General features: G+C 43.7%; 1 pseudogene; it reads right to left on the bottom strand.

The window, feature by feature from the left end:
• Nucleotides 1-7620: 7620 nt before the first annotated feature.
• On the bottom strand, nt 7621-8548 carry LOC129687809 (L-lactate dehydrogenase A chain-like; annotated as a pseudogene).
• Between the last annotated feature and the right edge of the window lie 5115 nt (nt 8549-13663).

The following is a 13663-nucleotide window of genomic DNA, read 5'->3' as shown; positions in this document are numbered from 1 at the left end:
CCCATTGGCCAAGACTGAGTTGTATATTCATTGAATGGTGCAAGACTAGGAAGCATATAGTATGCCTTGTCCTTCCAGTGTGAGGTGGTGGCTTTACCAACAGCTGGCTGCTAAGAAAGCAGCTAGCAGTGTCTGACACATAATACTTTTAGAAACCATGTATGACGTTAGCATGACAATGGCCCACAACCATAAAAGGACTTCAGATGCAGTTCCTTACCCTCAAGACATGTCACACCTTAGTCATCAGCACTGACATTGACAAAAAAATTGTCTGTGTTTTCCAGAATATTTTATTAGGAAAAAATGAAAGGATTCCTCCCTTTTGGGCCTAAGGATATAGTTTAACAGTACAGAGTTTAACTAGTATATCAAGGCTCTGAGTCCATTGCTCAGAACTACAGAAAGAGAAGGAGGTTGTAGGGAGCCAGCAGTTAAGAGCTTTCATAAACGCTACAGTTTTACAAAGAAGAGTGAGTAGCAGAGTCCCAAGGAGAGAAAGGAATCAAATGGGGAAATCGCCTTTAACATGGGTTATTGTGAATGAATACCAACAGAGAACAGTTGATTAGACTGGATTATCAAATTCCATATAAACAGTGGAAGTACAAACAATTTTGTTTCCTGCTAATCAGACTGTAAGTTATGAATAAATACTGTCATAGATGGAAGTGAACAACAAGCTATCTGACACGTTACTATCATCTCTGGAATTTAGAAATCACACTGGCCAAAATGTCAGTCACTTCATCCCTGGCCGCCTGCCTGCTGGTTGAGATGCTCCTTGTGTAGCAGGGCCTTTCCCTGTCAGCTTCCTGACTAGTTCATTTAACCAGGGGCGGACATTTAGCCCAAACAGAGGAACTCCTATCCTCAGACACAAGGGCTGAACTGGACAGTGCTGGCATTTTACATATGAGGTCATGTTTGGGCTAAGACCACATGTTATGTGAAGAGTTGACTTACTCAGAAGTCCAAGTCTAAGGATGTAGCTCAGTTGATTAAGTACTGGCCTACTTATGATATATGGAGCTTTGAATTGAAGCCTTGAGTTCAGGCCCCAGCACTGCATAAACCAAGCATGAAGGTACCCACTTATAATTCATTACCAGAAGTTCAAGGACACCCTTCGCTATATGGAGAGTTTTAAGGTCAGCATCAGCTACATGAGACTGTCACAAACAAATGAACAAAAACAAAACAACAGCAAAAACACTTTGCAGAGATACATGATCGCCTGTAAGAGGAAAATGAAACAAGCGATTCAGAAAGCAAGCAGAGAATTCAGACAAGCTGTCTAGCCGCAGGCACTTTCCCTGATCAGTTTGTCTGATCTCTTAAAATGCACTTCCTTCCCATTACCTGGGCTGGCTCCACCATGTTTTGATTCCTCAGAACCAAAGAATACTTTGAGAAAGACATTCATCACTTGGATTAGAGCCCAGCGTCAAAAAGTAAATAAGGAAAGCGTCTGAGGAGTCAAATGGAATCTTCAAAGTGTACACTGACTGTCAGGTGACACTGGACATCTGTTATCATTCACAACTTTTATAACAGTTGCACTGAGATAATTTACATACTCTGGAAATTCAGCCTGCTTTCATCACCTATTTACTTTTTCTTTTTAACAAACTCCTGTCAAGCTTCCAGACCTGGGCAGCTTTTACAGAGTGGCCAGCAGAAGTCAGCACACCACAGCAGTAAAAAGAGACAGTTGACAGCCTAGCACAAAGAGGAAAATCAAAACTACAAAAAGAGCATAGTAATTCTGAAGGGGTGTTCCACTCTGGGCCTTCTAAGGAGTACTTTTTAAGGCTCTTTTGGTTCTGAGGGACAGCTCAGGTTACATCTAATCTTAAGAGAAAGGAACTATGAAAACACGGCTTTCAGCTCCACAGGCCCTTGTGGGAACCGAGGACGGCAAAATAAGCAAGTACCAAGAAGAGCTAGAGCTTGAACTTAGGCTGTCATCAGGAACCCCAGATTACCCCAGGACTTCATTCATCTCAGGAACTGTTTTTTTGTTTGTTTGTTTGTTTGTTTGTTTGTTTTGTCACTCAGCTTAGCTGCTGTCCCCTTTCTGGCTTGTCAGTCTCTTTCAAAGGGTTCTCTGTCTGCCCCCAACCAGCTGCCTCATTCTCCTTGCCTCAGGGAGACTGGCAGCTCACCACCCATTTCAACCTGTGCAGACGCTGTAATCGGCCTGTGTGGTGTCCCACTGCAGCAAGAGCTTGGCAGTCCTCAGACCTTTGCCACGCCCATTCACTGCTTTTCTCCCCCACACCCTCCTCTCATGTACTTGCCTGCCCCACTACTGGAGGCCTGAATGTGTGGCCCCTGCAGTCTGTCTACCCCAGAGCTTCTACTCATCAGACCAACTCATTTCCCATAACATTGGCTCTCTCTGAACACAAAAACAACACAACATAAAACAAAACCCCTCCCATTGCAAATCTCTAATTCTTCATTAAAAATCCTCACACAGAGACTGCAGACCATACATCCAGTGGCCACTGAACTTTTCCCACCTGTCCTTGTACAGAGCAGATCAGCCTATGAGTATGGCTGCTTTGGGTCACCCTGCCCAGTCTGCTGAGGCTGAGGAACAGCAAGGCCCACCTGGAGCAACACAGCTGTCTGGCAGAGCTCAGCAGCTTGGCAGTGAGCTGTAGGGGTCTGTCATCTGCACAAGGGGGCAAAAGAGAGAAGACCAACAGTTATCCAGTCCAGAAAGTGAGAAAGACTCAACTCTACAGACCTGAATACACAACCAGGCTCCATCTTGCCCTCCATATACTGAACAGAGATGGTGCAGAGACTGTGTCTTTTTTTAAAAAAAATTTTTTAAATTACACTTTATTCACTTTCTATCCCCCCATAAGCCCCTCCCTCCTCCCCTTCCGATCCTACCCTCCCTCCCCCTTCTTCACGCATGCCCCTCTCCAAGTCTACTGATAGGGGAGGTCCTCCTCTCCTTCCTTCTGATCCTAGTCTACCAGGTCTCATCAGGAGTGGCTGCATTGTCATCTTCTGTGGCCTGGTAAGGCTGCTCCTCCCTCAGGGGAAGGTAATCAAAAAGCAGGCCAATCAGATTATGTCAGAGGCAGTCCCTCTTCCCATTATTATGTAACCCACTTGGACACTAAACTGCCATGGGCTACATCTGTGCAGGGGTTCTAGGTTATCTCCATGCCTGGTACTTGGTTGGAGCATAAGTCTCTAGGAAGACCCTGTGTTCAAATTTTCTGGTTCTGTTGCTCTCCTTGTGGAGTTCCTGTCCTCTCCAGATCTTACTATTTCCCACTTCTTTCATAAGATTCCATGCACTCTGCCCAACAGTTGGCCATAAGTCTCAGCGTCTGCTTTGATAGTTTGCAGGGCAGAGCCTGTCAGAGGCCCTCTGTGGCAGGTTCCTAACTTGTTTCCTGTTTTCTTCTTCTGATGTCCTTCCTCTTTGCTAAAAGGGGTCAAGCATTTGTTGTTGTTGTTTTTTTTAAATAATTTCCACCAAAAATGGCAAAGACATGTGTGATGGCTCAGCAGATAAAGGCTTTTACAAGCCAGCCTAATGACCTGAGTTCCATCTCCTCAAACCTACATGGTGGAAAGAGAGAACTAAGGTCCACAAGTTGTCCTTTGATCGTCACTGGAGCACTGTGGCATGAGCTCCAGTGTGCACATACACACACACACACACACACACACACACACACACACACACACACACAATGTAACAGAAAAGAACAAAATGAAAATAGAAAATGATAAAAGTAAAAACACTGAAAGCTCCTTAGTATATTATTATTTTGAAACTTAATTTCTCTGGACTGGAGAGATAGCTCAGTGACTCAGGATCAACTACACCCTCATGGTGGTTCACAACCATCTGCTACTCCAGTTCCAGATTTGATATTCTCTTCTGACTTCTAAGGCCATCAAGCACACACGAGGTATACACACAAAGAGAGAGAGACAAAACATTCACAGATAAAATAAAATGAATTTAAAAAATTTTTTGAAAAAGAAAATTTTTTTTTATGTTAAGTAGGAATAGACTTGAAAAATGTTAATAGCATAACCTCTGCCCAGCTAGGTGGTGATACATGTCTGTGATCCCAGCATTGAGAGGCCAATGCAGGAGTACCATGAGTTGGAGGGCAACCTGGGTTACATTGGGAATTCAAGGCTAGTCTAGTCTATGTCGAAAGACCCTAACTCAAACAACAATGAAAAACAAACAAACAAACACAAATGAAACTTGGAGTGGAGAGATGGCTCAGTGGTTAAGAACATGCACTAACGACTTCCAGAGGACCCAAGTTTAATTCCCAGCAGCTGTGCGAGACAGCTCCCAACCGCCTGTAACTCCAACTCCTGAAACTCCTAACTCCTCTGCTCTCCTCAGACACCTGCATCCACATGCACATACCTGCACACATACACATACATGTAACTGAAAACAATAAAAATCAATCTTTTTTAAATAACAAAGTGGAATATAATATTTTCTAGCTGTCATTTAAGGGCTAGCAAATATTTAGTGAGTTGGTGCCCTGATTACTTGATTCATAAAATGAGGATGATAAGACCATCTACCTGACAGGGTTGTCAAATGCCAAGGTTGTCAAGATAACTCAGCTGCTAAAGGAGACTGCTTGCAAATCTAATGGCTTGAGTTCAGTCTCCTGAACCCATATGAGAGGAGAGGATTAACTCACAGAGATTGTCCTTTGACCTAGACACACACACACACACACACACACACACACACACACACACACACACAAAATAAATAAGTATAACTTATAAAAGAAAATCCAAATGAAACATCAAGAATAGGTACCTAGTTCTCAGTAAAGAGCTAAAAACTGGTAATTTTTACTGTCATTGTTGCTTTTGTTGTTATTGTATAAAAATGGAGCTATGTGAAATACATTAGTAGCATCCGTATAATGCCTGATAATGGTTGAGATTTCCCTATTTCCATGCGCCCTCTTTGATACCATGTTCTTACCCTGAACACAAGCTGAGTATTTCATTTTCAAACCAAGAAAATCGTTTCAGTTAGTCTGTTTTACAATAGGATTGCATTGTTGTGTTGAGGTGTAGCAGGGTCCTCCCAAGCTTGTCTGAACTGGGCTGGCTTTTCTGCTGATTCACTTATCTTGGTGCCTACACAGAAAGGCAATTGCTAGTGCAGACACTTGTCAATGTGAAAGTAAACACCTTTGGAAAACAACAAAGGCTGTAGCTGCTGCCAAAGGTCTGATCTAAGACAGTCTCTGGAGTCGTTGGCCAGCTCTGGGATGATTTCTTCCTGGGGAAATAAAACAGGAGTGTTTAATGGTTGCAGGCCAGTAGGGCTTGGGTCTGAAACTAGTGGAACTTGGGGGAACTTGGGGAAGCCATCAGGATCACTAAGGGAGTTTTAGAACATGCTGAAGGCTAGGCTCACCTTGGACCAGTGCTTCTCAACCAATGGGTTACGACCCCTTTGAAAATCAAATGACCCTTAATAGTAGCAAAATTACAGTTATGAAGCAAAAAGTAAAATAATGTTATAGTTGGGGGTCATCACAACATGAGGAACTGTATTAAAGGGTCAAAGCATTAGGAAGGTTGAGAACCAGACTGTGTGAACATTGAGACTCAGAGGTGGGGCCAGGAAAGGGAAGCTCTTCAGATCTTCCAGTGGACAGCCTAGGCTGAGAACCCTACTCTTCTAGGACCTTCTGTAATTTGCTTCTGCCACTAGGTACTTCTTCAAAGACAGACTATCAGATGAGGCAGAGGAAGGGAGGAAAGATGACACTGCCTCCTCAGTGTGTGTGTGTGTGTGTGTGTGTGTGTGTGTGTGTAGTATCCACACAGGATGGAGGATCCCCTGGAGCCAGTTACAGGTGACTATGGATGGCTCAGTGTGGGTCTGGACCCAAACTCCTGTCCTTTGCAAGAGCAGAACATGCTTTTAACCACTGAGCCATCTTCCCAGCCCTCCTCGTCATCATCTTTGTTTCTTACTGAGACAAATAGGGTCTCTCAATAAACCTCTCCAATTTAGTTAGTCTAGCCAGCCAGCCAAAGGGACCCTTTGGTCTCTGACGCCACAGTGCTGGCATTACTAGCTCACAAGGCCACACCCAGCTTCATTTCAACAGGGGTACTGGAGTCCAGGTTAGGTTCTCATGTCTTAAAGCCCCTTTATACCCAAACTAGCCCACAACCCCAGGGGTTGTATTTCTGTTTGTGTAATCTTTTGATTGCAAGATTTGACTACACAGTACAGAAACTACATAAAACTGAAGAAATAACAGAAGAGTCAAAAGTAGGAAACAATATACGTAATCTCTAAACATGAGCACCTACTGCTTTGACATACTTCTAGTTTTCCATGTATTGATGGAGCTGTGATCTCACCACATGAGGAGCTTTGCATCCTACTTTTAATAGAATGTGCACATTTTTCCTTGTCACTGAGTGTTTGGAAGTGTTTTTCTGGTTGGTGGGGGTAGGAATACACATGTCTTACTTCGCAGACAATAGATTTTTAAATAGGTTTTTCAATTTCCCCAGCTAAAACAGTACTTATCTTTGTCTATTTTGATGATTATACCCATAGGATGGATTCCTAGAAGTGTTGTTACTGGATAAAGATTAAAAACCTTAAGTCTCTGCAGCTAAGAGCTTGCTTTTTGGAAGTATCAATCCAGTTTGCACCAAACCTGCTAATTTTCTGAAATAAAAGATGAAATCTAAATAAATAAATAATCTTGAGGGCAATTTTATTATAATTAAAAAAGGAAAGCTGCAGGGCACACAAACTGTTAATCTTTGAGCTTCCTGGAGGAGGGAGATGGAGAAGAGAGAGAGGCTCCTTTCCTTTTTGAGTCAGGCTTGGGGGATCTGCAATGGCAAAGGGAAGTAACCAGGCCAGGAGTGGCGGTGCCCACACCTAATCCCCGCACTCCACTGCCAAGGCAGGTGGAGTTACGGATTTCAGACAAGCCTGGTCCATATAGTGAGTTAGCCTAGACAGGGCTACATAGTAAGAACCTGTCTCAAAACAAACAAAAAGGTAGCTTCAGAGAAAAAAGTAAAAAAAAAAAAAAAAAAAAAAAAAGCCCAGGATGCTGGGAAAGGAAGTGCAGGTGTTGGCAAGTATCTACAAAAGGAAAAAGAACAAAAGAAGAGTTATGTTTTTATGACTGGCTCAGAGCATCAAGCAGGCTTAACCTAGTTACATAGCTTCCCCTCCACCAGCAATCGACTTAAACTGTTTCAGTTTCGGTTTTTTGTTGGTTTTTATTTTTATTTTTTAAACTCATGTAGCCCAGAATATTTGCTATTCTCCTGCCTTAGTCTTCAGAGTGTGATTATAGGTGTACACTACCGCACGTGGATGAGGTTGAACTTTTAATGTGTTTTTTAGACATGTGTATTCCCTATTACTCAGTTTTCTTTTCTCATAAGAAAGCCAGGCTTGGTGGCACATGTTTGTAATCCTAATACAGGATCATTGCTGCAAGTTTGAGACCAGCAAGTTTGAGACTAACCTAGGTTACATAGTGAGTTCAGTGCTAGCATGGACTTTAGAACTGCAGCTTTCTGGATCTCCAGAGCTTATAAGTGAACCTCCTCTTCAGGAGTCACAGTCATGTTTACAGCATCCAAGAGTGCATTTTGTCTGAAGACACAGGGGACACTGAGGAAGGCATCCTCCTTTATTCCAGAGACATGATAGAAATGGGATGTACCCACATAAGGTTCTTTGTTTTGCTCTTGGCCAAGTCAGCCACCCAGAGGGCAATGGCTCAGGACGTTTAGCTTTTCAGTTTGAGCACCTCATAGGCATTATCAACCACCTGCTCGTGAACCTCTTTCCACTGCTCCTTATCTGCACCAGTGCCTAGTTTACCCAGAATTTCAGGGAGACACAACTACCTCCACAGCACTCCACACAGGGAGGGAGCCCCCGGCTCCTCAAGGCCACATCCACCACTGCTCAGCCTGTGAACTCCCAGCCTTTCTCCCATCAGGGAATAGGAACCCAGCTGAACCCAGATTGCTACCACTCCCAATAACTTGTTTTTTAGGAAAGCCACTTAGCTTCTAAGCCACATAGGTCAAGATATCCACTGGGTTTGAAGAGACAAGCAGCTTGCAGTTTGGACTGTATGTCACAATGCTGGGAATGATGAACTTGAAAATGTACATCTCACTGGGCCAGACTGGGCCAGTTCTCCCTCTTGCTGATGGGCCCACTATGAAAATGACCAGCTTCGAGTCTGCAGTCATGTTTTAGCCTCTGCTGGAAACAATTTTTGGTGATCTCAAGAAAAAGACTGCTATGCTGGAAATCTATCATCTCTCCCTTCAGTTTGTCTTGCATGGCAACAACAAAAGCAAGCTCATCTGCCAAGTCCTTCACTAAGGTACTAATGGCACAAACCATGCCAACAGCACCATCCCCAACAACTGTAACCTTGTTTCAGAGGGCCTGTTCTTCTTTAGGAAGACTCACAATAATCTGGCTCTTGAAGGTTGCCATTTTGGACCTGGGATCAGAAGAGCACAATGAGTGGTATCTGATGCCCAGTGGTATAGGCTCCATGACAGTGGCTGCAGCCAAAAAAGAGATTTTAAAGTAATAGACTTGTCACTACTATTGAATATTATGTGACCATTAAAAAGAACATTTTCTTGTCTTTCTTTTATATTTTATTGTCTTTTCTTTCTTTTTTTTTTTTTTTAGACAGTATCTCATGCAACCCAGACAGACCTCAAATTCACTATATAGCCAAGAATGATCTTGAACTTCTGATCCCTCTGTCTCTGCCTTCTAAATGTGGGATTATAGACATGTGCTAGTAATACCCAGCTTCTGGGGGGAGGCTATTCCTGCATGGAAAAAGAAGTGCAAATGCCAGCCCTATGTAAGAAGAGCAGGGTGGGACATATATGCAGGTTCTTAGGTACGTAAAAATTTGCTTTGGGTTGGGATGTAAGAAACTGATTGTTATAATTTGGGTGGGAACTGAGGAACAGAGCAGGAAGGAGGCCCTTCTTCCCTATTTGCTCCATGTGGATTTTGTCCTTACCTCTCAGAAGATTACAGTGGGCAAGGGTGGCCAGGAACAGAACTGAAGCAGTTAGGGCTTTGATGTTCCCTGAAAACCCAAGTTAAAGGTTTACCTATGCTGAGTGCTGTTGGAAAGTGACAGAGGGGACCTTTTGGGGTCTTTGGTTGTGTGAGGGTATGCAATCATGTCTCAGTATCTTCTCCATTCTTACTCCCTGGCCATGAGGAGAATAGTTTGCCCCCTCTGAAATGTGATTTCATCACAGGTTCAAAGCAACAAGACCAACCCATGGACCAGAGCCATAAAAACACTGAGCCCAAACAACCTTTCCTCTTTATAAGTTAGTTGTCTCTAGTGTTTCATTCCAGTGACAGAACACAGCCTAATACAAGAAAAGTGATAGTTGTCCATTATATGAATTGAAGGTCAGAGTAGCAGCTGTGTGGATTCCTCCCAAGGATCCATGTTTTAGGATACAACTCCATCACTCATTCAATGCTCTCTCTCCCCTAGACTCTACACAACACAGCAGGTACTGTGATGTGGGCTCTGAGTGGCCAGTACTTAACTAACATGAGAGGGTTTAGAAAATATGACTTCTATGACTACCAGGATCCAAATCCTAAGAGTAGAAAGATAGACACACTGGGGACAGGGAAGAGCGGTGTGAAAGGCAGACTCAGGCAAAAGCACTTAGGAGTGAAATATTTCCTGAAAGTATGTTGGAAGATGCATCAGTCTTCAGGAGGCCACTAGCTCTACAGCAAGTGACAAGAGGGTTGTGGAAAGAAAATGCTGGAGAGGAGTATAGGTCAAATTTCAATAGGCTGAGAAGCCAAAGACTGAGAGAGTTTGAAACTGAAAGGATAAATTGGCTTCAGGAGACAGAGATCTAAATGGGAAGGGGCTTATTGGGGTGTGTGATTGGAATATTTTCTCTCTTTCTCCATTCCCCACATCCAATTTCTTGGACTGACTTCTTTTCCTTTCATATTCTTTCAACACACTGGCTCCTATCTACTACAGCTTACAAATAAATGTCCCCCACTTCTTTCTAATAGTTGAGTACCAATCTTTGAACTAATTTCTATTGGTCAGTTTGGGTCACTTGATTGCCCCTGAAATAATCCATGTGAAGCACTTGTCAGCCAAGTGTTACATGGTCTTTCCTCTGTGCAGTAAGTTTAATCTAAGAAGAAAAAGTGAGAGAGGGTAATGGCGGGTGTCCAAGATCCTATTTATTATTGTTATTCTTATTATTTTATATTTGTGGAAATCAAAGGACAACTTGGAGGAGTCAGTTCTCTTCTTCCATCATGTGTGTTCCAGGTATCATTCAGATTGTCAGGCTTTACCCACTGAGCCATGTCACTGGCCCAAGATCCTATTTCTAAATACCGGGATGCTGAACAGATGAAAACAATAACAGTCTATTATGAACAAAAACAAAAGGATCAAATGGTGATTATTCCTTAAGAGTAAGAAGGCTGGGCATGGAGCCGCCCATTGTTAGTCCCAGCGCTAAGGGGGCACAGAGGGGCAGATCCCTGCGAGTTGGGGCCAGTCTGGTCTACACAGTGAGTTCCAGGCCTGCTGGGACTACCTAGTGAGACCCTATCACATACAAACAAGCAGTCTTCAAGGGAGAAAATGTTCAAATAGCTCAGAAGTTGGAGAGACTGGGGACAAACAGTAGAAGGCATAGAAACTGACACTGTTTGGACAGAAATTTCCTACTTTGCAGGCAATCTGATCCAGTCCCCACCCGTCCTCCTCTACGTCCCCACAGGCCCTGCGTAGACATATCCGCAGTGGCAGGCTCGCAGGTGGAGGAGTTTGTGTTGTCACACAGGCTTGAGTCTTTAAATGACTGCTTTTCATTGAGCTCAAGTCTAGTTCTCAGTTTGCCCTTGGGATAACAACAAATCAGTTTCTTTCATCACACAATCCTTTGTGCAGCAAGATAGTTCATTTCTGTCCGGTCTTTTCTCTTTCAGCCAAGCACAACCAGTTCTTTGACCATCGTTTCCAGATTTTTCTATGACCTATTTATCTTTCTCAACATTTATGCCCTCTCCTCCCCAACCCCCGCCCCATGTGGGGGTGGGGATGAGATCATAGTGTATTTGTGCCTGTGCATGCACATACAGAGGCCAGAGAAGGATATCCAGTGTCCTGCTCTGCCACTCTCTAACTTTTTCTTTTTCTTTTCTTTTTTTAATTTAAAATGCATTTTATTAACTCTGTATCCAAGCTGTATCCCGCTCCCTCATTCCCTCCCAATCCCACCCTCCCTCCTTCATCTCCTCCTTGCCCCTGTTTTATCAGGTACCTTCAGGACTGGCTGTGAAGCCCTCCTCTGTGGCCTAACAGGACTGCTCCTCTCTTGGGAGGTGGGGAGGTCAAAGTGCCTGCCATTGAGTTCCTGTCAGAAATAGTCCCTGTTCCCCTTACTATGGGAAACCAATTGGTTACTGAGCTACCATGGGCCACATCCAAGAGAAGAGGTTCTAGGTTATATCCATACATGGTCTTTGGTGGAGTGTCAGTCTCAGAAAAGACCCTGTGCCCAGATATATTTGGTCCTTGTGGAGTTCCTATCCTTTCCACATCATACTAACTCCCCCTTCTTTCATATGATTCCCTGCACTCTGCCAAAGGTTTGGTTATGAGTCTTAGTATCTGCTTTGATACACTGCTAGGTAGAGTCTTTCAGAGGCTGTCTTTTTCTTTTGTGACAGGGTATCTACTGAGCCTGCAGAGGGTGGCCTTATACCCATAATCATCTTACCTTAGCCAATCAAGGGCTGAGATTACGGGTGCATGCCTAGTTTATGTCTGTCTTTAAAATCTGTTTAAATAAAAGTCTTCACACTGCTGACTTCTGTGGGAGATTGACTCAGCTTGTCTGGACACCATGCTTTACTAACAAAGTTTAAGGTTTCATGGCCTCTTTCTTTTGATATTGTGTCACGGTTCACTCATTTTTGAGCTTATGATCCTCCAAATCACAGATCCTTTTTCATATGAATGGCTGCCAAGTCAGGCCTTTTGTTACTATGCAAATAGCGTATTTCGAGCCAAATAGGACTTTCTACTTTTTCTTTCAAATCTCTTCTTGTTCCTTTTGGACTTCATCTAGTCACTTGTCCTGCCAAAATACGACTTTATAAGCAGGAAGTCCTTGCACCTTGCTAATAAACTCTTAGCTCCTTAGCCCTGAAGATCTTTTGGCTTGCACATTATCTTTTATCCCTGGTTTCTGAAAAATATGGTGGCTCTTCTTTGCTAATGACTTGATTGTGTATTGTAGTCTCATTGGCCCTCTCTCTTTCTCTCTCCCTTCTTCCCCCTATCTCTCTCCCTTCCTCCCCCTTTCTCTCTCTGTGTCTCTGCATGTGTGTGTCTTTGCGTGCACATGCACACATGTACCTGACCTTTGACCTGTCATTTCAGTTAGTCACTGCCAACCTTTGCTTCCATTTTTGCTTAGTGCCAGCTGTTCTGGACAGACAGAGACTTTGGTACCTATAAACTATTCTAAACCGTTCTGCTTCTCTGCTGTGGACATTAAAGATAGTAGCTGGTGCAGCTCTAGGGTTTGGAATTAGTCACACTTGCTTCTGCCTTAAGGAAGTGCTCTGAAATCATCAGCATGTAGCCATACTTTCCAATGAGCCTTCCGCCCCAAACTGAGATCAACAGATTCCCACAAACAGCCTATATCCCAATTGGAACTCTTTGTCCTGTCACTGTCCCATCTGGAAGTTTTGATTTCCTGTGACCCCCTCACCTGGTTCATGGAAAACTCCTTTTAAAGGACTGTGACTTACTTCTAGAGATTCAAAGAGCCTTCCTAATCTAAGACTGCATAATCATCTTGAAATACTAATGCCTCTATCTCTAAGCTCTTTCCCACCCACTGTCCCAAAAGTACTGGAGTGGACCTTTCACGTGTAGATACACATTAAAGTAACTAATTTACTGTTCCTGTTATTTCCACAGTTGATCTCTCCCTGACAGGCTTGCTTAGGTTAGTCCCAAGGGCTAGCTCAGCCCCAACATTACCCTCCTAGCCACTTGAACCTGCTTCCACATCAAAAAATCTAAGCAGAGGTAGATAGATGGCTCAGTGGTTAAGAGTGTATAGTGTTCTTGCAAAAAACCTTAGTGAAGGCGTCTGGTAATGGAATTTTGCCTCCTGGCTTTGGCACATATGGGTCTAATCTAAAGTTCAGTTTCTCAGAAGCTGACCTTGGCAGCTTCTCCAGCAGGGTGCTCTGTCCCTGAGAACTAGATAGCAAACTCTGTGTAACCTTGAGTGAATCCTCGGAAGCTTTGCCAAGGGAAGCAGATGAGCTGTTAGCGTGAGAAAGTTGCTTGTGGTTTCTGCTTTAAAATTGCTGCTTGGGTGCCTAATAAAGGAGTCTTGATCAGAAACCTGTCTTGACTCCCTTCTTCGAGTCTCAGACCCTTTCATTCCCACCCCCTCTTTCAGGTAGACCCTGCTCGACTTGCCCTCGGGACAGGTCAGGTGCACCCGAACAGGGACCCTGAAAACGAGGGACACCGTGAGGAACACT

Source organism: Psammomys obesus, unplaced genomic scaffold, assembly GCF_907164565.1.
Source record: "Psammomys obesus unplaced genomic scaffold, mPsaObe1.curated_primary_1811, whole genome shotgun sequence".
Lineage (NCBI taxonomy): Eukaryota > Metazoa > Chordata > Mammalia > Rodentia > Muridae > Psammomys > Psammomys obesus.
This window is presented reverse-complemented; position numbering and strand designations above follow the sequence as displayed.